This window comes from Arctopsyche grandis, chromosome 10 (assembly GCF_051622035.1).
Source record: "Arctopsyche grandis isolate Sample6627 chromosome 10, ASM5162203v2, whole genome shotgun sequence".
In the NCBI taxonomy this organism is placed as follows: Eukaryota; Metazoa; Arthropoda; class Insecta; order Trichoptera; family Hydropsychidae; genus Arctopsyche; species Arctopsyche grandis.
Genome location: NC_135364.1, coordinates 1648940 through 1671134, shown reverse-complemented (window position 1 = coordinate 1671134; position 22195 = coordinate 1648940). Strand labels below are relative to the sequence as shown.

Here is a 22195-nt window from a genome sequence, read left to right as displayed (position 1 = left end):
ATGATTGTCCATAAATGAGTTTATGTATTTACAGAAATGAACTTTTCAATCATCAGATAAACTAAATCAGCTGATAACTAAAAATAATTGTATGTATGTAAGCTTATTGTAAAAAACTAAATGTATGTAAGCTTATTGTAAATAAAATTAACAATTAGATACAACATAACTTCTTATTGAATACTTATCTCGCAGATAAAACTCCGTGAAGAGATATACTTTTAGCCGTGAAATGTCAGATTTGACATATTTGGCCAAAAATCAATATATATCGTGTATTACATTACATGAAGCTAGACGCCAAATTTGAAATTTATATATACATATGAGAGTTAAAACTATAAATATTTAAATATTAGAGATAACGAGAACCTATAGAGCAAATTTTATAAAATATAGAGTGAATTATAGGCGTTTAAACAATTAAAATCTGAAATGGCCATATCAAGGCGAAAAGGTTGAAGATAGATTATGGTAGCCTTACGTACCGTCATAGACGTCACCGTACCCGAAATTCTGGATATTTGATACGCATTGTATACGATATTTTATCTCCAACGTAATGGCAGACGATACATTAACGTATATTGATGACCAAAATGAGCAATATGGCAAAGTATGAAAACGATCGGATAAGAGATAAGAGATATAAAAAATGACCACTAACACGAAAACCATGTGAACTTAATAAGAGGTGAGTAAAAAATGTAAATGCATAAGGGCAAACTTGCGTTGCTTGTAGTTTTACAGGTATAGTAAGTGTACAATCCGATAGATGTCGCTAGTAGCTAATAAATTGTGCAATATTTAGCGATAAACTCCAGTATAGATATTCGCCAACAGTTGTCCAAAGTTACTCTGGTTTCCCTTCAATACGAATAAATCTTTCGCCTTTTACTAAAGATTTCCGTGGAGGGGAGCACTCAAATGAGTCTATAGACAATTTTTTGCTTTCCCGCTCTTGAGCGGGAACATTTCCATACACATGTCAGTCTTGATCTTGGTAATTCAAAATACATAGTTGAACATTTACAAGTATATCAAAACTGATTCTTCTGATCAATGGCTACGTCCCATATTGCAACCTGTGGTTGCTTTTTAGGAACTGGTTATGGCAAATTTCGTAAATATCGGGTGTAGATATCGGTAGTGTGAACGTAGCCATTCTGATTCTTCCACGTTAGTACAAAATGCATACAAAATGAGTATATATTAAGTCATGATATTATGGTGAGGCGCCTCCATTTGTTTCGCATACAATTTCGGACGGTTGGGCAGCGTACGGAAATATTCCGGATTCCGGTAAAAGTGGTTATAATTTCGTCGATCCAAATGATATTGAAATACATACGTAATATGTGGATGCGTGTGAAAAGAAAGATGAAGCGTCAATTTGGCAGAACGCGTGTCCGTTTTGATTCATATTTAGATGAATTTGTATTGAACCACAAACGAATGTGTGTATATTTCATTCGCAATATGTGGAATATTTCCGTACGCTGCCCAACCGTCCGAAATTATATGCGAACCAGGCAGTATATGTCGGAGTGGTTCATCAGGTAAAAGTCGAGTTAATTCAGGGCACGGCAATACCACTGGCATCGCAAAGAGTACCCAATCTCAGGAAGGAACGGGTTGACCGAGCCTCGCTTCTGAGCCCAGAGGGTCCACCCTGTCGAGAATTCCGACTTTTACCGATTGTAAAATATTATAATTTACGAAGAACGCAGGAAGTTGACTGTCAAATATCAACGAATCATAAATAAAACTTATAAAACAGCTAACTGTCGCCGGTGCAATGTAATTTGGAATCGTCTTTTATATAAAATACCGCCAAAACATAAATATATATATGTACATATATCAGGGATGGATTTGATTCACGAAATTAAATATCTTGACCAATCATTTTCGAAAGAAGAAATGTCACACTATAAAATTCTTCAATTCATTGTTGAATATAAATTAATGTCCTCATTACCGAATATATTCATCGTTATCCGTATTTTATTTTATTTTATTCATTTTTATACATAAAAAGTGCCTATTTTGAATAAAAATTTGAAATTTAATTTTTTGTTTTGTCTTAATATTTTTTTCTTCAACATAAAATTTCAAAATCCTTTTTAAAATGGGGTCGTTGAAACTAATCTGTCTAGGGGAGCCATATACCCTCGGGTTGGGCCTGTGTTTCGTTAACCAGCAGCATAGATTAGTGGTTAGCGTGTAATGCTTTCAATTTTGTCACCGGTTCAATCCCTGTATTTCTGCTGCTGGCCAGACCTTGGATATGTGACTCCAAGGTCGATGGTTTCCTTTTAGAGTGTGCGAATTTTTACCTGATTTCATTGAAACGATTCCAAAAAATTGGCAACCCTGTCCTATTTCTCGCAAAACTCGAGTTTACATCAAATGCTGCAAATTTGCCAACATATGTCTCTATGATAGTGTTGCGTAGGGGTGGGTGGAGGATCCAAGAAAAAGGCCAACAGTCGTTTCACAGCATTTATTTATGATTAAGGAGATACACGCACTGGCAGTGCTCAGTCCAGAATGACATGATATCGCCTACGTACCGCCTTATAAAGGGTAGATCTGTCAGGACGCCTAATCTGTTTACCTGTTGTATAGTCACGTATTCGGACATGTATTTCCACGACATTGGGTCTCCCCGTACCGATTCTGAGAAATAACTAATAACGGTCATTGTTTTGCCTAAATGCACTTAGAGTCCAGATATAATCCTGGATGTAAGTGCAAGCACTTACATAGTTAATCCGATAACAGATATCCGTTGGTCTAAGTGCAATTCGCTCAATCCGCGGCGTACGTAACAATAGTAAATCTATGTTTTTAAATGGTCTCGAATAATACAATATTCATATACAATGTTTGACCACAATGTAAATATAAATTTATTTACAATGTATAAATTAATAAATTTTCGGAAATTTGACAACTGTCGCGTGGCCTCTGATGTTTCGATGCGCATTCGGCATCGAATCGTTCCCGTGTATAGGGATGGGAGTAAAACAGAACTACCCTAATGGAAAAACAACCGTAAATAAGCATATATAGTATATTTTTATATCAGAACGACTGATCTTGTACATAAGGCGAACGAAACACACACAATCCAGTTAGGATTTATGACTAGTCTATTCTCCACTAAAGTCTCAGTGCTCTTTTCGTACAAGAGAGCGACTTTCACAGAAAAGTATTTTTAAAATGTGTCCGAATCAACTTTATGTGTGAAATCTTCACGTTTTCCTCTCGGGAGAAAATTTTCAACGGTATTTTTATTTCTCTTCCTGCAGAGTACACGTCTTTCGCCACTTTCGGCCCGGAAGTGGGTTAAAATTCGCGTGCAGATCTTCGTAATTAGTTAATGCGGACTTGTGGCGAGAAAAGGCAGGTTTTTTCAGAGTCGCATAAATTTAACACCCCTAAATTACTCTTTTTGGGCGGTGACGATGAACATACCGCTAATTATCGTATGAATATTGTCGTCAGCACGAGAGAAATTCGACTAATTAACTCCAGGACTCAACGGGTATGTTTAAATGGTCGGTTCAAGGTTTTAAATTGTATTTAAAAGACGTTTAAAATGAATGAATTGTATATATATATGATACTAGTGGTCTGGTGCACGCTCCCGTGCACTCAATAAAAATTGGATGCGGTGCATCCGCTCTAAAATCGCCAGACAAATTGAACGACAGATTAACGGACGGCTGCTTTAAATGCAATTCTCATCTTCTCAAATGATAGATTGCACATCAGATTATGGGTAACCTTTCGATGTGCACAGATGCAATTATTAAAATTGAGTTGGATCTTTCAGGCGAGTTTAATAAGGCAAGATTCGGAACTTATCGAATCTTGCCTTATTAAACTCGCCTGAAAGATCCAACTCAATTTTAATAATTGCATCTGTGCACATCGAAAGGTTACTCGTCATCTGATGTGCAATCTATCATTCGAGAAAACGAGAATTACGTTTAAAGCTGCCGTTCTGTCAATCTGGCAATTTTAGAGTGGATGCACCAAACCCATAAAAATTGGGCACCGTCTAAAAATCTGTGAGTTGACAGACTTTAAGCTTTTAATATAATATAGTTTCTAGCCGAATTCCCAGCGTTCCTCGAATTATAAAAAAAAAGTTTCTACATAGTTTGAACAGTTTGGAATTCCAGAGTGGACAAACACACTTGTGCGGCGTTGCCTCGGCGTTTTTGTATGGAGGTCCTTCGATCCCGGACTCCAAAACCTATCCGCGATTTAAGTTGGGATACCATAAGCTAGTATCATCATCATCAATTACAGCAATTCACCATCCACTGCTGGATGAAGGCCTCTCCAACAAGCTTCCACTTGTCTCTGTTTGGCGCAACTCTCGAATTATTTTGTTTACCTTTCGTCCATTCTTCTAGCTACTTGACTCACCCATTGCCATTTCAATCTCTTCACTCTCTCCACTATATCAACTACCCTTGTCATACTAATAAGCAAGTCGCGACGTGAAAATATTTGAAATTATTGCATTGCAATGCCACTTATTCCCGTTTTTACCGTTTCCGTTCCCGTTTTTGGGTGATTTTATTTCACAATAAGCTTCCCGGGCATGCATACAACAAATCCTGAAAGTTCCATCGTAATCGGTTGAGTGGTTTAGGAGCCTATACGAAACACACAGATAAACAGACAAACAGACGTTCATTTTTATATACATATACATATATGTATGTACATACATACATTAGGGTTTCTGATTTCCCGGACTTTTTCAATTCCCGGGACACGGGACGGAGCCCGGGATCGTTCCCGAAATTCCCGGGATCCCGGGACACATGAAAAAAACTTTTTTTTAATTTAATATATTTTTTATTAATAAAAAATATTTATTTATTTACAAAACAATACATAATATATGTATCTATGTATTAACTCGAAAAAATGAAATTATAAAAGTAAACTTATTTATGTAAAGTAGCTTCTTAAGAATACTAAAATATTTAAATGAGAATCCGAAAGTCTAATTCTAGATTTGGTACAAAAATTTCCAGTAATGGAAAAAACTCTTTCAGTTTCGGTCGAAGTTGTTTTTATTGTTAAAATGGACGAAAACATTTTTTTTAAATTATCATTTTTTTCTCCTATCAGCATGTACATATATTTTAATTTATTTTTTAAAGTTTTGGTTATTTTTATTTACGTTATTTTGTATATTCGTCTTTGCTAACTCCTTATTTAATTTTTTCATTCATCGTCAAACACACAATTGTTTCATCTTCATCCGAATCTAAAACAGTTTCTTCCATTGTGGAATCGTCAATACAAAAAAGAGAATACTCGTTTCATAATAGTTCCACCGTAGGATATACATTCGATTTAATTACAACATTATAAGAATATTTTGTTCGGTATCAAATCAGAATTTCTGATTCAGAATTATTTAAAATTTGTGTTAAAAAAATCAGTTTTAGGCTTCTTCTTTCTTCGATTTTAATTTTTGAGAATATTTTACGATATTTTACGGAGTCGTGCAAATGTTGTATGTTTTCAAAATTTTTGTTAAATTCAATTCCCGGGATTCAAGATAAAAATTACCGGGACACGGGACAACAAAAATTCCGTGAATTCCTGGGAAAGTCTGTCCCGGGTAGACCCGGGTCAGAAACCCTAATGTACATACATACATACATACATATATAAATCATAAAAGTAATATTTTTTTTCGTCGATTGTAATAAAATGTTTTTAAGATATTAATGAATTAACTGAAGCCTCAGTAAAAATTATATCATAAAAATAATAAATTATTTATATATATATATATATATATATATATATATATATATATATATATATATATATATATATATATATATATATATATATATATATATATATATATATATATATATATATATATGTGCACGTTTGTTTCATAATGCTGCCGGTAGATGTCGATAGGTGCGTCCGATCTATCCTAGCGGTATCTTTTACGCAGGGTATATAGTATCATACATTTATTTCCGTAGTTATCGCTTCTCGGCCTGTTGGCTTAGAGATGTCCCTTAGAGAACCCTTAGAGATGTCCTTAAGCTGCAAACAGCGAGTCACGAAGCAGAGCGAGCAACTGCCCAAGAAGCCTTCGCCGTCAAATTGATGAAACTCACAAAATCGACCACATCTTCTCAGAAAACCACCCGCAAAACAACGAAACGTAAAAAGGTAAGTCCACCAAATCCACCTAAACCACAGTCGCCCAATGCCAACAGATTCGCGCCACTCTTGAACTTAGCCCTCCCCGAAACTTCCGATTCCGACTCAAATGACATCGAGCCAATGGAGGTCACCGTCAAATCCCCACCAGGAACCACACCACAAATCCACTCAAGTCAACCACAACCGAAAGAGAATCCCCGCCCCGTGGGCATCCGTAACTGGAAAAATTTCCGACAATCTCCACTTAATAACTCCCCCACAAGCACACACACGAGACAACCGTCCCAAAAAACGGCCCCCAGCACCCCGTCGGCTGACAAGCCTCATCAAACCCTTCACACATCTCAACCCCTCACCCCATTGGCAACTCGTGCCACCGCCTCAGCAACACAAAACACACGCCCAGCCCACCAGTCCACGAACTCGGGCTCAAATGCTCCCCCAACAACTGGCCCTAAGCCAAAAGTGGCCCCAATTTTCCTCAAGAACCCATCGGATTACAATGTAGTATACAGAAAACTTGGTTACAAGAATCACAAGTTTACATCCGTATATTCCGAGAATAAGGTGAAAATTTCACCTCTCACCATTACCGACTACCGTAACATCACCAAACTGCTCGTAACTGAGAAGTTTGAATTCTACGCTCATCCCCTAACGGAGGATAAGCCATTAAAAATTGTCATAAGGGGCATTAACCCAAACTTTTCCGAAAATGAAGTCCTCGTTGAACTGAACCGTCTTGGCTACAAAGCCACAAAAGCAACGATAATGAAGTCACGACGCAACTCCCAAAAAATGCCCATGTTCACTATTGAGACCACACGCGATGAAGAGGGGAAGAAACTCTTCAACCTCCCAAGCATCTTCGGTCAAATCGTACGCACAGAATCACTTCGCCGCGGTGACACTGTACCACAGTGCCACCGCTGCCAGGGCTTTGGACATGGCTCTTACAACTGCCATGTCGCCCCCATGTGCATCAAATGCACAGGTCCTCATCTGACCACCCAGTGTGACGTAAAAAACCCCACTCCAACTTGTACCAGCTGCAGAGGCCCTCACGTCTCCAGCTACAGAGGCTGCCTTGCAAACCCCAACAACAAAACCAAGAAAAACGCCCGTCAACCCCGAAACCCCACGCTCCCCCCACCTCCAAAACCACAGCAACCACATTACTCATACTCCAAATCCAACTTCCCACCTCTAACTCCCACCACCCTAGACACCCCGCCTAAAATAGTCACCCCCCCTAAACAAATCAACACAACACAGAACCAAAACTCAACCCCCTGGACGACTGAAAGCTTCAATCAAATGCAGTTTATGATGGCGTCCATCCTAGCCCAACTTACACAACTACAAAAATGACTCGATACCTCAAGATCGTTTACTGGAACGCCTGCAGTATACTCTGCAAGCGTGTCGAATTCGAGCAATTTTTGCTCCAACACTCCATTGATATCGCGCTAGTAAACGAAACTTGGCTCAAACCTGGTAACCGATTACACTTCTCAAACTACACTACGTACAGAAACGACAGAATAGGCAAAGCCGCCGGCGGCACAGCCATATTCATCAAACACACAATCCAACATAACTTGGCCCCGCGGCCGATCACCACAGGAATAGAACTGACGTCGGTAGAAGTTTGGACTAACACAGGCACCCCACTCATCCTCCATGCAGTCTACAACCCACCAAAACAACACTTACTCACCGCAGACTTGGACAACATTTTTAACACCAACAAACCCACCATTGCCGCAGGTGACCTTAACGCCAAACACCCCAGATGGAACAGCCGAACCACAAATAAAAATGGGAAAACTCTTTTAAGTTACTCCCAACTCTCAAACCCAAAACTCTCCGTCACGGCCCCAGACGAACCCACAAGAATCCCTACTAACCTCAAGGGCAGACCCGATATTCTAGACATCGTTCTAACCCAAAATTTTCCAGGCGCGCAGTCCTTGACTGTAATAAACGATCTCTCTTCCGACCATCATCCGGTCATACTAGAACTCACCAACACCCCCGTCACTATAAATCCCACCCTCCGCAGCACCATATCTTGGGAAAAATTCTCAACTCTTCTTCATCAAACCGTATCTTACCCCCACTCGATTCACACCACCCAAGACATAGACTCCGCCATTAATACCATCACCGATGAAATACAATCAGCCTTGGACGCCAGCACCACTACCACTCCTCACTCCCCTCTGCACCCGCAAGCTTTACCCCCAGATATTCGCGATCTCATTCGCCTCAAGAACAGAGCCAGGAAGGCATTCCAAAGGAACAAAGACCCTATCCTTAAACAGCGAATGAATAGACTTCAGCAAGACGTTAAAAACGCCCTGTGGCAACTACGTAACGACAACTGGGATACTAAACTCAGAGCGCTAGAAGACGGACATAACGGTTTCTGGAAACTGTCTAAAATATTCAGAAGCAACGGCAATAGAATCGATAGGATCAAAGTTGGTGACAACTTCGTCTACTCCACCACCGAAAAAGCAGAAGCCCTAGCAGACAGTCTCCGGGAACAGTTTTCTCTCTCAAACTCCAACCTACATAGCGACTTTTGCCAAAAGGTGGAAAGCTCCGTCAATAGCTACCTTGAAAATCCAGCCCCCGTACCCATTGTCGCCACTTCGCCGCTTGAAGTCCTAAAAATCATTAAAACTATCTCTGCTAAAAAGGCCCCTGGCCCGGATGGAATCTCCAACAAAGCTCTAAAAGAACTCCCTCAAAAAGCCATCGCTGCACTCACAGCAATACTAAACGCCACCAACAGAATCTGCTATTTTCCAAGTCAATGGAAACTTGCCAACATCATCCTAATCAGAAAACCCTTTTCGAACCCCTCCCTCGCAACAAGCTACAGACCCATCAGCTTGCTCTCCTCACTGAGTAAAATCCTGGAACGGATTTTAATCTCAAACCTCAACAACGAGATCGCTAAAATTGACCTCCTTCCCAAAACACAATTTGGCTTTAGACCTCAACACTCTGCAGTTCACCAGATACACAGAGTCGTTGAAACCGTAATAGACGGCTTCGACCGAAACATGTCCACTGGAGCAATCTTCCTAGATATTTCCAAAGCCTTCGATAAAGTTTGGCACGCAGGCCTCCTTTATAAAATGATTGCCGCTAACATCACCCCCCACTCAATTCGATCCATTGCATCCTTCCTAAGAGAACGGAAATTTCAGGTCAAATTGAAAGACCAAATGTCAACCCAGCGGGACATCTCCGCCGGAGTTCCCCAAGGCTCTATCCTCGGCCCCACACTATTCAACCTATACACACACGACATACCCACTCCCACCCATAGATACACAAACATCGCGCAATACGCCGACGACACTGCCATCTTAGCAAGCTCCATTAGCCCCAAGGGAGTCTCGCTTGCCCTCCAGAAGTACTCGGACCAACTTGTAGCGTGGTACGATAAATGGCTGATGAAAATCAACCCGGATAAAAGTCAGGCAATATTCTTCTCCAGACGTAAAAAACGGCGTAAACCAGGTAAGCCAGTAATCATAAATGACAAACCAGTCAACTGGACCAAGTCTACCCGCTACCTGGGGGTAATAATCGACCAGAAACTAACCTGGAAACCTCACATCACCAATGCGGTGCGTAGAGCTAGGGCAGTTACGTCAAAGCTTTACCCACTATGTAAACACAACAGCAAACTCTCGCTTAAAAACAAGTGTTTGCTGTACAAATCCATCATCCGCCCACAAATCACATATGCGAGCCCCGTCTGGGCTCACACAGCCATCTCCAACAAATCAATACTCAAATTACAGACTGTCCAAAACAAATTCTTGCGTGCCGCGGGAAACTATGACTGGTACACAAGAAACACTATTATTCACAGCGACCTAAACACTGACTACCTTGACAAACACGTACACAAACTTGCCGTGAACTACTTCAAGTCTCTCGGCAAGATAGACAACCCCCTGATCAACTCCCTCAGTGAGACCAAACTCACGTTTAATCAAAGGCCCATCGACATTTTGAAGACGGGCATAGGCTAAAACTAGCATTCAGTTAAATTAAACAAATCACCACCGAACGGTCCCAAACCAGCTAACCACCCACTAACACACTAACCCCGACAACCTCCCACAGATGATGCACTAATTTTGCTTAGTGTTCTAGCCTGACAAACGATCAACAAGCGAGCAGCCGCCAGCCCGCACTACAATATCAACGAGAGATCGATCTTATATAAAACGTTCGATAGATAGGTCAAGGGAGTGTCACTACCCGAGAAAACTATCGTTAAAATGTAGCCACAAAGAACGGCCTGTTGGCTAAGATCAAAGTGTAGTATCTGTTCTTATCAGCTTAATATCTGATAGTTCCCGCATTGCGGGACCAGTATATTAAACTGATTTTTGGAAAGTGACGGGATGATCGGGGCTTGCTCCACTCCTGTCGCGGGTTGGCCCGGCATTGCAGTGCCGCCGGGATCGGCCCACATCAACTATTCATATGACCTAAACGGTCAAATTTCAAATTACCTCTCTTATATAAGTGCTCTAACAATTTCATGGACTTTGCTTGAAATAATGGAATTTTGAAAAAAATTATGTAAAATATTTTCGGTTTCAACTATTGAGATATATGTAGTTAAATTAGTCCTTTGGAGCCGGAGTCCAAAGTTTATAAAGGGACTCCGGCTCTGATTTAATATGATAAATCACATTTACGAAAATCGTTCGAGTTACTGTCGGAATAGGGCATGTATTACTGATTTTCGGTAAAACGGCTTACCGGTAATTATGGCCAAATTCCCGGGAAATAATTTTGGAATTCCCGGTAATTTCAGTAAATAAAAAAATTATCTTTCTAATCTAGTATACAATTTCGAAAGAGACTTTGTATCTTTGATTGGGAAATTCGTAAACAAAACTGTTTCTATAACGATTCGATATATATTTTTTTCAATTCAAATAAATTTAATAAAAAAATAAATGTATATTTACTATTAGATTCGCCATGTTTAAGCTGTTTATATTACAAATACTGAGCGAAGCCGATAAAAACACTAGTATAGTAATATTTTTAACTACGATTTTATATGATGATATTTGCAGTGAATTGGTCCGAAGTGTTGATTTTCATTAATTGATGGTAAAGATTCCAGTCAACATTTATACATATGTACATTTATATAATCGGTCTCCGTGACGGGCCGGAATGTGAAATGCCGGAAAACGCAAATATCGGAAGGCAAAGATCGAAAATCGAAAGATCTTAAGTCGAAATATCAAAAAACAAGGGTGCATGGTAAACGGTACATACTCACTTAATTTGCGCGAGCAGGATACAAGAGGAACAGGCTTTTCCTCCCGTATTCTGCGCACATTAATGTACTTTCAACAAAACAATTCTTTTGAAGATATTTATCAAATTATTCTAGGAATAACACGTGCATCGTTGGATCAACACACACAAGGGGGCGCAGCCCCCATAGGGCCCCGTCGAAGGGGGCGCAGCCCCCATGGGGCCCCGCCGGGGGGGCCATTAGGTGGTCATTGGTTGGGTCCGTCGTAGGTTGGGTGGGAAAAATACGTTCGATTTATTTTTTTTTTGCGCAGGGGGCGTAGCCAGATGGGGCCCCGCCGGGAGCACAGCCCCCATGGGGCCCTGCCAAAGGGGGCGCAGCCTTCATAGAGCCCCGCTGAAGGTGGCGCAGCCCCCATAGGGCCCCGCCGAAGAGAGTGCAGCCCCTATGGGGCCCCGCCGAGGGGGCGCAGCCCCCATGGGACCCTGCCGAAGGGGGCGCCGCTCCTAAGAAAATAAATAAATATATTTATATATATATATATATATATATATATATATATATATATATATATATATATATATATATATATATATATATATATATATATATATATATATATATATATATATATATATATATATATATATATATATATATATATATATATATATATATATATATATGTATATATATATATATATATATATATATATATATATATATATATATATATATATATATATATATTTATTTATTTTTTATTTTATTTTTTATTTTTTTATACACCCCGAGCAAAGTCGGGTAATAAAGCTAGAATAAATTTTAAAATTTATTTGGAAAAAATCTTCCGATCCTGGGATGTACAGACCCTCACACAGAACGTGAAAACGTGGTCAGTGATCGATTCTGAGTTTGAATCGGTCAAAATATGCTACGAATATCAGCACAAAATCTGCGACACAATACAGGCCATTGATACCATTTCGTGGCAACGGCAAGCCGGCGTCAAAACGGGTCAGAGAAAACAAATGGACTGTCAATGCTCATCCCACCATTGTTCATTATATAATGTTGTTTTATGTTTTTTCTTTATTATTTTTGTAAAAATAATATTTTTAAATTAATGTTGCCAGCACCGGGATTCACGTTACCAGAAAACACCGGGATCCCGGGATTGGAAGCCTTTAGCCAACCCGCATGCGATAATATTTCATCGGGTACAACCCTAGATATACGTACGAATGTACCTATGTATATGTACATACATATATTCAGATAAATTCCGCAGTAAGTTTTGCGACAGGTACGGTTTATATACAGGCACCAATTAAAAATGACACAATAGACTTTCCAGAGTCTTTTTATAAAGCGGACAATACATTTGACTTTCGGCGGTGAATTTACGATTGAATTTCGGTTATAATTCTCGCTCTTCCACACATAAAATACAACAGAAAGCGGTCTCCGAGCAGACAATAAAGCGGAACGATCGATCAAAGGTCTTGACCGGGCCCTTCTTGCGGTCCCTTCTGCAATTGTCGAACTGGGAGATTGATGGGTCCCCGAGATTTACAGATACCATCTGTATTATACGTGTTGTGTACGTATAGTATATATCCGAACCAGTTTAATTAATACAGTTCCGGGTGGACAGTCGAATATTGCCAGTGTGAAATTAATTTTTAGCATATATTTTGTATGTGTCTTCATATATGTACATATGTATCATCATCATCATCATCTACAACCAATCACCATCCACTCTCCAACACGCTTCCATTCATCTCTATTTTGCGCAACTCTCAACCATCTCACCCCACCCATTTTCCTAATTTCATCTACCCACCTTCCCTGCGATCTTCCTTTTACCCTTTTGCATTCTCTCGGGTACCATTCGCACACTTCTTTTGTCCACCTTTCGTCCATTCTTCTGGCCACGTGACCCACCCATTGCCATATCAATCTCTTCACTCTACCCATTATATCCACTACCCTTGCCATACTTCTCACCCATTTATTCTGTTTCTATACTTCTTTGAGTACATTGAGCTTTGTGTATCATCTTGGGGTTCAATGTCCAAGTTTCACATCCATACGTCATCACTGGCAAAACACATTAATCGAATATCTCTTAAATGCTTAAGAAATAAAAACTGAATCGTACAGCATGCACGAACTCGTGGTTTCCAGCTAGGAAGGGCGTGTCTTCGGGTTAATTCATACGATATTATTATTTTGACAAGTTTCTTTTACATTTCTTCAAATATGAGAATCACCGTTATCGATCACTGTCAAAACTATGTCAGTACAAGGATAAAATATCAGTGAAAACACTCCAGGGGGTGAGTTTTGGGAATATCGCAATGGCATAGACCAAGCATGGCAGCGTTTTTTTGCATATGCAAAACTCTATCTACTATGTCCACTACCCTTGTCATACTTCTCACCCACGTGTTCCGCTTCTTGTCTTTCCTCGTTATACCGAGCATTCAGTGTTCCATACTTCTTTGAGTGCATTGAACTTTGTGTATCACCTCGGTGATCAGTGTCCAAGTTTCACATCCATACGTCATCACTAGAGGTAGGATAGTCACAGTGCTATCCATTGTTCGGCAAACCTTTAACAATGCATTTACAACCTTTGAACAATACACGGCCCCCTCAGGCTCCGGTGACTAGTCATCACTGGTAAAACGCATTACATGTGTATATAAGGGTGAAAACACACTGACTGGTATGGCACGTCAAGTGTCCTTGGCTTCCCGCTGTGCACGTGCAGAATGCATATTTTTGGGAGGTCGCACGTGTATGCATATCCATATGCAACCGACAAGTTTCTCCTACATTTCTTCAAATATGGGATTCACCGTTATCGACCACTGTCAAGTAAGGATAAATACAAGGATAAAATATCACCGAAAACACTTCATGGGGGTGATTTTTGGGATGAATATGTACCATGAATATGGGCTGGGGGTACTGCATTTTTTCAAATGTTTAAAACCACGTGCTACGTACCACTCAGTGTGTTTTCGCCCTTAAACTGTTATTTTGTCAAACTGTACTGAAGCTACACCGAAAACGCGCATGCGTAGTCTATCAACTGATATCACTGTGGTTGTTTTATCAAGTGCACGAATTAGTTTATAAATAAATAAAAGTGTGTCTGTTTTTAAAATGATAGCGGATTGATTTAATACTCGATTATACAATATTGAGACTGTTTAAACGCCGCAGCTCTTGCAGTTGCTCAACTTTATAACAAGCTCGAATTGAACTTTTCGATAACACTTGAAAGCTTTTATGCTGTTTTTTTTATATATATTTTGTGTTGAAAGCATAGCATAGAGAAAAGAAGCCGAAAATTTTATTTTATTATTATATGCAGTGTGGGTTCGATTCCAGGCTAATCTTAAATATACTGCTGGTTAAATTTGGGCAGTGGCGGCTCGTCCATACGCACTGCGGTACTGCAGCACCCCCAAGGAAATTGAGAAAAATTTAATATTATTATATACATAAATGTATGTATATTATATGAAACTATCAATATTATTTAAGCGTGTATTAAGCTCGCCCGCACACCGATACATCCAATAATGATCATACATCGCGGTACTAAAATCAGAAAGTGAGGCATCGTTTATGATTTTGTGCAGTACGGTTTTCGATGGAATTACTCAAGTGGGCGAAGGAGGGGCGCGGGGGCAGCTAGAAGCTTGGTCAGTACTGCACTCCCAACAGTACTATACACATTTCTTGTTGCGTTCGTATGCGCGCCGCGCATACGAATACGCGCATAGCGAATAGAAGCCAATAATATGTGATGCATATATTATCGCACATATTATAGAAGCCAAAAATATGGGCGATGTTATTATTAAGGATATAAAAGAAAGATATACTTTTTCTAATCAATTAAAAGCTGTGAAATTATTTAATAAACAAAATTTTGAAAAGTACTGAAAGAAAATGCCAATGGAAGATCTACTACTAACCGTTGAATCATATCCAATGCTAGATAAAGAAAAACTTCAAACTGAATTAGAAGTGTTTTACTGAAGGAAAGAAATGCATACTATTAATAATTTATTAATATTTTTAAAACTTATTTTTGCAATCAATGTATGCAAAGTTCGTGTGGAAATAACAAAACTTATTCAAATTCTGCTTACAACTTCAACTACCTTTGAGCCAGTACGGTGTTTTTTATCAAAAAATAGAATAAAGACATACATATATAAGAAACACAATGGTGCAGGAAAGATTGACGGCTTTGTCTATGCTGTCAATTGAAAAAAAAAATATTATCAACAGTGAAAAATTTAACGAAAGGTGATAGATCTTTTTTCAAGGAAAAAAGACAGAAGAATCAATTTTATAATGAAATAAATATATATAATCTTTAATTTTGATAATTTTGATGTTGATAGTAAAATATAATCCAAATAAACATTTATTTTTATTTTTAATTAACCGCAGCACCCCCAGATATCTTATCCACGAGCCGCCACTGGATTTGGGGCTATTTGTGACTCCGAATCGATCGTTTCTTATCAGAGTTTGCCAATTATATCTGTTCATTGTTTAAACGGTTCCTCAAAATTGGCAAAAAAATCATCTTTCCTGTTGTCAAAAATCTTCTGTATTTATTGTATGGACAATTTATAAAAATGATGTACAAAATCTAAATCCATAGATGTCTCAATGGATTAATTAATTAATTGTTATTTCGTGTTCTACAGCTTCTGGAAATACAGTGATTTATGTAATAATAAAATGCTGCATTGTTTGTAATTAATTGTCCAGGAAGACGCATTGGGGTCTTCCTGTCAAACCTTCCTGGTATATACATATCTATGTAAAATAAAATAAATAAATGTAAAATTTTTATTATAAGTACCTATGTATGTACATTGTATGTGTAATTCTCGCCAAATGTTCATAATGCATTCCACGTTTTATTTAAAGACTCTTCAGTTCTAGAATACAGTGCATAAGCCTCATGAATAGTACGTCACTCACTTGAGATAGTTATGCGACTCTATTGTTTCTTCACGTCGGATATGTTCCGTTCGTGAAAGCTCTATAATCTACCCATCTCCTAGGTAGCTGGATCTAGGTATTTGGATGTAGAGGTGGCCACACACGTACGGTTAGAAACTGGGCCAGACCCTAGAGCAGCCCATTCACCATCATTATCCCTCGCAGTAACGGATGAATAATGACGCGATTTGTTTACGAACACGTCGTGGGTGTGTGTGGGCGTGTTTTTCGTGTATGTATGTACATATATAAACAGAAACACATATTTACATTTTCGAAAGGGAAATTTTCCGGAAAGGACCGGCCGCTTCGCGTAAATTTCAATTATTTTCCAGACTTTTCAGTGGAAAAATGCTTTCAGCGTAATTTAAAACTGGAAACTCTCACTCGGTGACATCGGCTCGCATCAAATTACATAGAAATTCTCGCATGCTAACCTCTCTAGTCGCTACAATGATAATGGAAATGCACGAAATGTTTACATTTTTATTTTTATTACAAACATTCATACCTCGATTCGTGAATACAATCATATAAATTGAAATAAATTGTAGAAAATTCCTTACTAGTATTGTGCCCGTTGATATTTCAACGGGTAGTTTTTGAAAGGAATTGATACATGCACCATCTCCAAGGCTATTGTCACTAATTTAATCCCCACACGCTCGCCCGACCGTTCGCGTGCAAATTTATTTATTTATTTATTTTATTCTAAACAGACCATCGTGGCATAACAGGAATTCCTAAAGCGCCATAATGGACAAAAAATATAACACAAAAAAAACAAAATAACAATTAAACATAAATTAATACATAACGAAAATAATATACTCATCAATTATACATAAAAAAAATACATTTGAACATAAACATAAATACATCCATACATAAACATAAAAAATAGCATTTAATAATAACAGATAAAGTAAAAATATCAAATAAAAAATATAGCATAAGGAATGCCATGCACCTACAGCCAGTTCCAATAAATATGTAAGAAACAACTACAAATACAAAACATCCCTGTAAGGCCCAAATGGAAGAGACTTAATCAAAATTTCCCTCATAAATCACAATCAATCATGAAAACAATGATGAGCGCAGACTACCAGATAAATGGGTTAGAGTAATTTCCGACAATTTACGCTCACTAAGGTGGAAAATATCACATTCAGTCTCGGCAGCAACGATTTCATTAAGAAGTCGAATAGCTCTTGGAATAGGAGCCATTCGAAAAAGGACTTGTGCGGGCAGGAGGTACAGCCAGCAAATTATGATGTCTACCACGCACATAGTGATTAGGGACATAAAGTCCCAACTGCTCCAGCAACAAAGGGCATGACGTATTACCACGTAAGAGCAGGAGAACGAAACGAATAAATGAGAAGTTTCTCCGAAGTTCAAGGGAATTATACCCTAGCATGCTCAAAAGGAAAGGAGTGGGGTAGAGATATGGGTAATACCCATATTCTTTCCTATATAGGAAACGAAGAAATGCTTTTTGCACTTTCTCAATCATCAGAGAGTAATTTGCTTCATGTGGATTCCACACAATCGCATTATAGTCTAGCTTACTTCTCACAAGCGAATTGAAAAGCAAGCGAGAAGACAAAGGATTGGAGAATAATCTTGCATATCTCAAAACAAATCCAAGTCGACGAAAGGAAACGTCAGCGACTTTCTTGATATGGTTGTGAAAGGTGAGTTGAGGATCAAAAGTGATACCCAAATCGACCATATATTCCACACGCTTCAACAAGACGGATCTAATGGAATATCCGTGACAATAGAGCGAATGTGCACGTCCATAGCTCATAATTGCACATTTATTTAAATTAAGTTCAAGGCCTAAACTAGAACTGAACTCCAAGACAGCGTTAATATCATCTTGAAGGAGAGAGGCTTGCCTCTCATCCTTGACAGCAAAAAATAATTTAACGTCGTCAGCAAACAAGAGACATGATGCATTACATAAAACTCTAGGGAGGTTATTAATAAGAATTGTAAATAGTAAATTAATAGTAATTGTAAATGAGCATGTTTATTGTTATGTACCTCGTTCATCAATGTAATTCCCATAATAATCGAATTCACTTTCTCACATTCATATACGTGAGTAACAAATCCATTAAAATTCCTGTAATGGGATATTCAGATAAGACTTCACCCAACCCAGGAATGCCGGAATTCGCTCAACCCAAAAGATAAGAAATCACTTATATAGATCACGATTCGATCACAATAGTTAGTCATCACCATTGACATTGAACATTGCACGCGCGAAATACTGAAACGAAATGTAATTGGTCATCGCGAGTCGAGCGGAGTGTGAATGCGATAGCATGTACATTTTACGCAAGTCTCATGTTAGATTTTTTACCTTTATATTAACATATAAAGCCACATATTACATATTAACCAGCAGTATGGCTCAATGGTAGCGTGTATGTTTGGCACCAAGTGATCAGTGGGTTCGATCCGCTATACTACTGGTTAGATTTAGGGCTATTTGTGACTCCAAATCGATTGTTTCTTATCAGATTTTTCCAATTTTATCTGATCATTGTTGAAACGGTTCCTCAATATTGGCAAAAAATCATCTTTCCTGTTGTCACAAATTTTCTGTATTTATTGTATGTACAATTTGTACAAATCTAAAAATCCATAGATGTCTCAATGGATTAATTCTGTAATTAATTAATTAATTAATTGTTATTTCGTGTTCTTCAGCTTCTGAAAATACAGTGATTTTTGTAATAATAAAATTGCTGCATTGTTTGTAATTAATTATGTAGGACGGCGCATTGGGGTCTTCCTGTCAAGCCTTCCTGGTATATATCTTTGTAAAATAAAATAAAATATATGCATAAATGTATTTTTCATTTCATCCAATTTTCAAATATGTATGTATGTACGTACGTACGTATGAGAGCAATCTAATATTCGATTTGAACTGATTGTTTCCTTCAGATGTTTGAACACGACCGTTTCAGACAAATAAGAACTAGACAACAAGGAGCACGATAGACAATACTGTTTGATATTCAACTTACTATCCCTAGTCTGTGTAGAGATGGATTTATACAATTTACACATCCAAACACACGTACGCTAACAATCCGCACACGTACGTACATTACATAACATATTCAAAGTTCAATTAATTCAATATTAGAATGTGCTGCTAGCCAATTATTATACGCACAAAAAATTTAATATTTTTTCGGTTCAATTTTTTTTTAAAGAATTTATTACTACACCCCTTATACGTATGTACATTCTCATTCGCATGTGCAAGTGCATGTGCATACAATGCAGGGAGAATATTGCCCCGACAACAATGTGCAGTAGAAGCAAGCAGCCTCCCTGCAACGTGATCGTTAGATCACCAACAAAAGCTGCACACCGCTCTGCATACATATGGACAGAATTATCTAAGTTCACTGTCCATATTTTATATTTGCGACAAGCATTCCTTATACAGTTGTTTAAATTATAAATAGTGCTAGTAAATATTTTTGCTTTATATATTGTGTATGTGAATATACAATGTTTTTTGTACGACCTTGAAATGTCAAATGAATTGTATTGAAATGTGTCGATCTCAAAACATTGTATTATATATTTGTGCATTTTGAATAACGCCTATAAGAGGGCTGGATACCCGAAACCTTTGTTGCCGTTCCTTTCTTCGATACATACATATATTGAGTGAATGCGACAATATATATCAATATAATATTGAGTGAATACGACCGTTGCGCCTCGACCAGATAATACCTATTTTAAATCGACAAAATCGAGGTTTCGTATTCTCCAGTTTTCTCCTCCGAAACTGGAACAATTTTAAAAAAAATTTCATCATCGGTATGAAAAAGATATTATCTATGATTGTGTCTTCATATTTTTTTAAAAATCAACCGTTAAATTAGCACGCTGGACTCTTTTCGTGGGTGTAAAAATGAGGCGATTTTATAGATATTTGGTGGCTCTTAGCCTTTATAAAAAATAAGTAATCAAAAAAAAAAAAAAAAAAAAATAGAAACATGCCTATGGTGAATATCCATAGAACATTAAAAAATAATTTCTCTAGTGCCATAATTGAGGAAGGGAGAAGTGTAATACGTTTGTATGGACAAGGCGCTGGTGTCCAGCCCTATTAATTAGTTGTGCGAAAATCTTTTTTACGTCTAGAAGATATAATTAATTTGAGTTTGATTTGAAATCAGTCAACCTTAATGGTGATAGTTTTCTATTAAACAATATTTCAAAATATTTTTTGCTTTTTTTTTTAATTTTTATCTTCATTTTATGTGTGTGGGTGTACAATGAATCACTGCCGAAGAATGCTTCGTGGTCATTGGCATTTAAATGATTTTTTTTATTTAACACGCAAAGACTGGAATCGTTCCGTGAATAAATTAAAAAGGTCCCAACGACATGTAAAATATAAATTTGCATAAATATTTGCGGTCGTTGTGCAGAGTGCACGCGGTCGCGTTGTGAGTTCGGTTGTGCGGGCTATTGTTCGAAGTTTTCCCTCGGAGCTTTTCCGACGAACTTCGACAGATTTTCCCGACCAGGCAGACGGCGATCAATGGCCCCTCTATTGACAGATTGCACGTGGATGTTTGCCGATGGCATCTCTCGCTTTTTATATTATTCCCCCCTCGCCTTAATTTCATACACGCGATGGGTACTAACTTATATATTTTATACTATATTTATAGTATTTGATTTGAGACTTCGACTTTTCTTTTTGACTGAAAATTATGAAATGATAGTCAACAGGTATAGCTCGGAGTTTGCGCTAATGCTAACTATTGAGAGGTTCCGGGTACAAGCCCTGGGTTGACCTTGAATAAAAATAATGTATTCGGAAGTATTTCTGTAGTTACTGGTAAAACTTGAACACGAACATAGTTATCATGGGTTCGAATGCCCACTGGCTACTACTGACAAGACCTTGGTTTTAGATTGATCGTTTCATGCCAATTTATCTGATTTTCATTAAAACCGTTTTAATGGGCATTTAATGACCAATGACCGCAACCATTTCTCGATATTTTCGAGTTTTCAGCATCTATAATTTCACTGATTCATATAAAACGCTGCAAATTTTTCCATAAATTTCACGCAAAGTTTGACTATTTATGCATACATATATAAAAAAAATGCTACGAAACTGTTTTTGTCAAATTTATCCATAGACGACATAGATGTATGATGCTTTAATAAAATTATTTAAAAAAAATTATATCAATGTTTGTAATCAATTGACCCGGAAGGCGCATTCGGGTTTACCTGTTAGGATTTCCTGGTAAATACATATATGTACATATATAAAAATAAAATAAAATCTGTAACTCCAAACTTATCGTTTCCTATCAGAGTTTGTCAATTTATCTGAATTCATTGTTGAAACGGTTCCTCAACAAATTAGCAAAACCACCCTACTTACTATGTCACCACTACTATTTGAATATGATTTAAAATTTATCTAAGATATTTACTTAAGAAATAACTTATGACCTAACTCATAAACAAATAGATTATTTTTTTTATTATTTTAAAATTAATTTGCTATTTTTTCATCAA

The 22195-nt window shown here is 37.8% G+C and overlaps 2 protein-coding genes and 2 non-coding genes across 4 annotated transcripts in view; 3 read left to right on the top strand and 1 right to left on the bottom strand.

The window, feature by feature from the left end:
* LOC143917913 (EGFR adapter protein-like) overlaps positions 1–22195 on the top strand; it is a 217275-nt gene that overhangs the window by 50208 nt on the left and 144872 nt on the right. The gene's annotated exons all lie outside the window — the stretch shown is intronic.
* The window catches only part of LOC143917917 (kelch-like protein 35), a 225487-nt gene that overhangs the window by 133049 nt on the left and 70243 nt on the right, over positions 1–22195 (bottom strand). The gene's annotated exons all lie outside the window — the stretch shown is intronic.
* LOC143918490 (U5 spliceosomal RNA) lies at positions 854–972 on the top strand. The gene has a single exon (XR_013261134.1). It is a non-coding gene; the product is annotated as a U5 spliceosomal RNA (small nuclear RNA).
* LOC143918485 (U2 spliceosomal RNA) lies at positions 10555–10744 on the top strand. Its single transcript, XR_013261129.1, has one exon. It is a non-coding gene; the product is annotated as a U2 spliceosomal RNA (small nuclear RNA).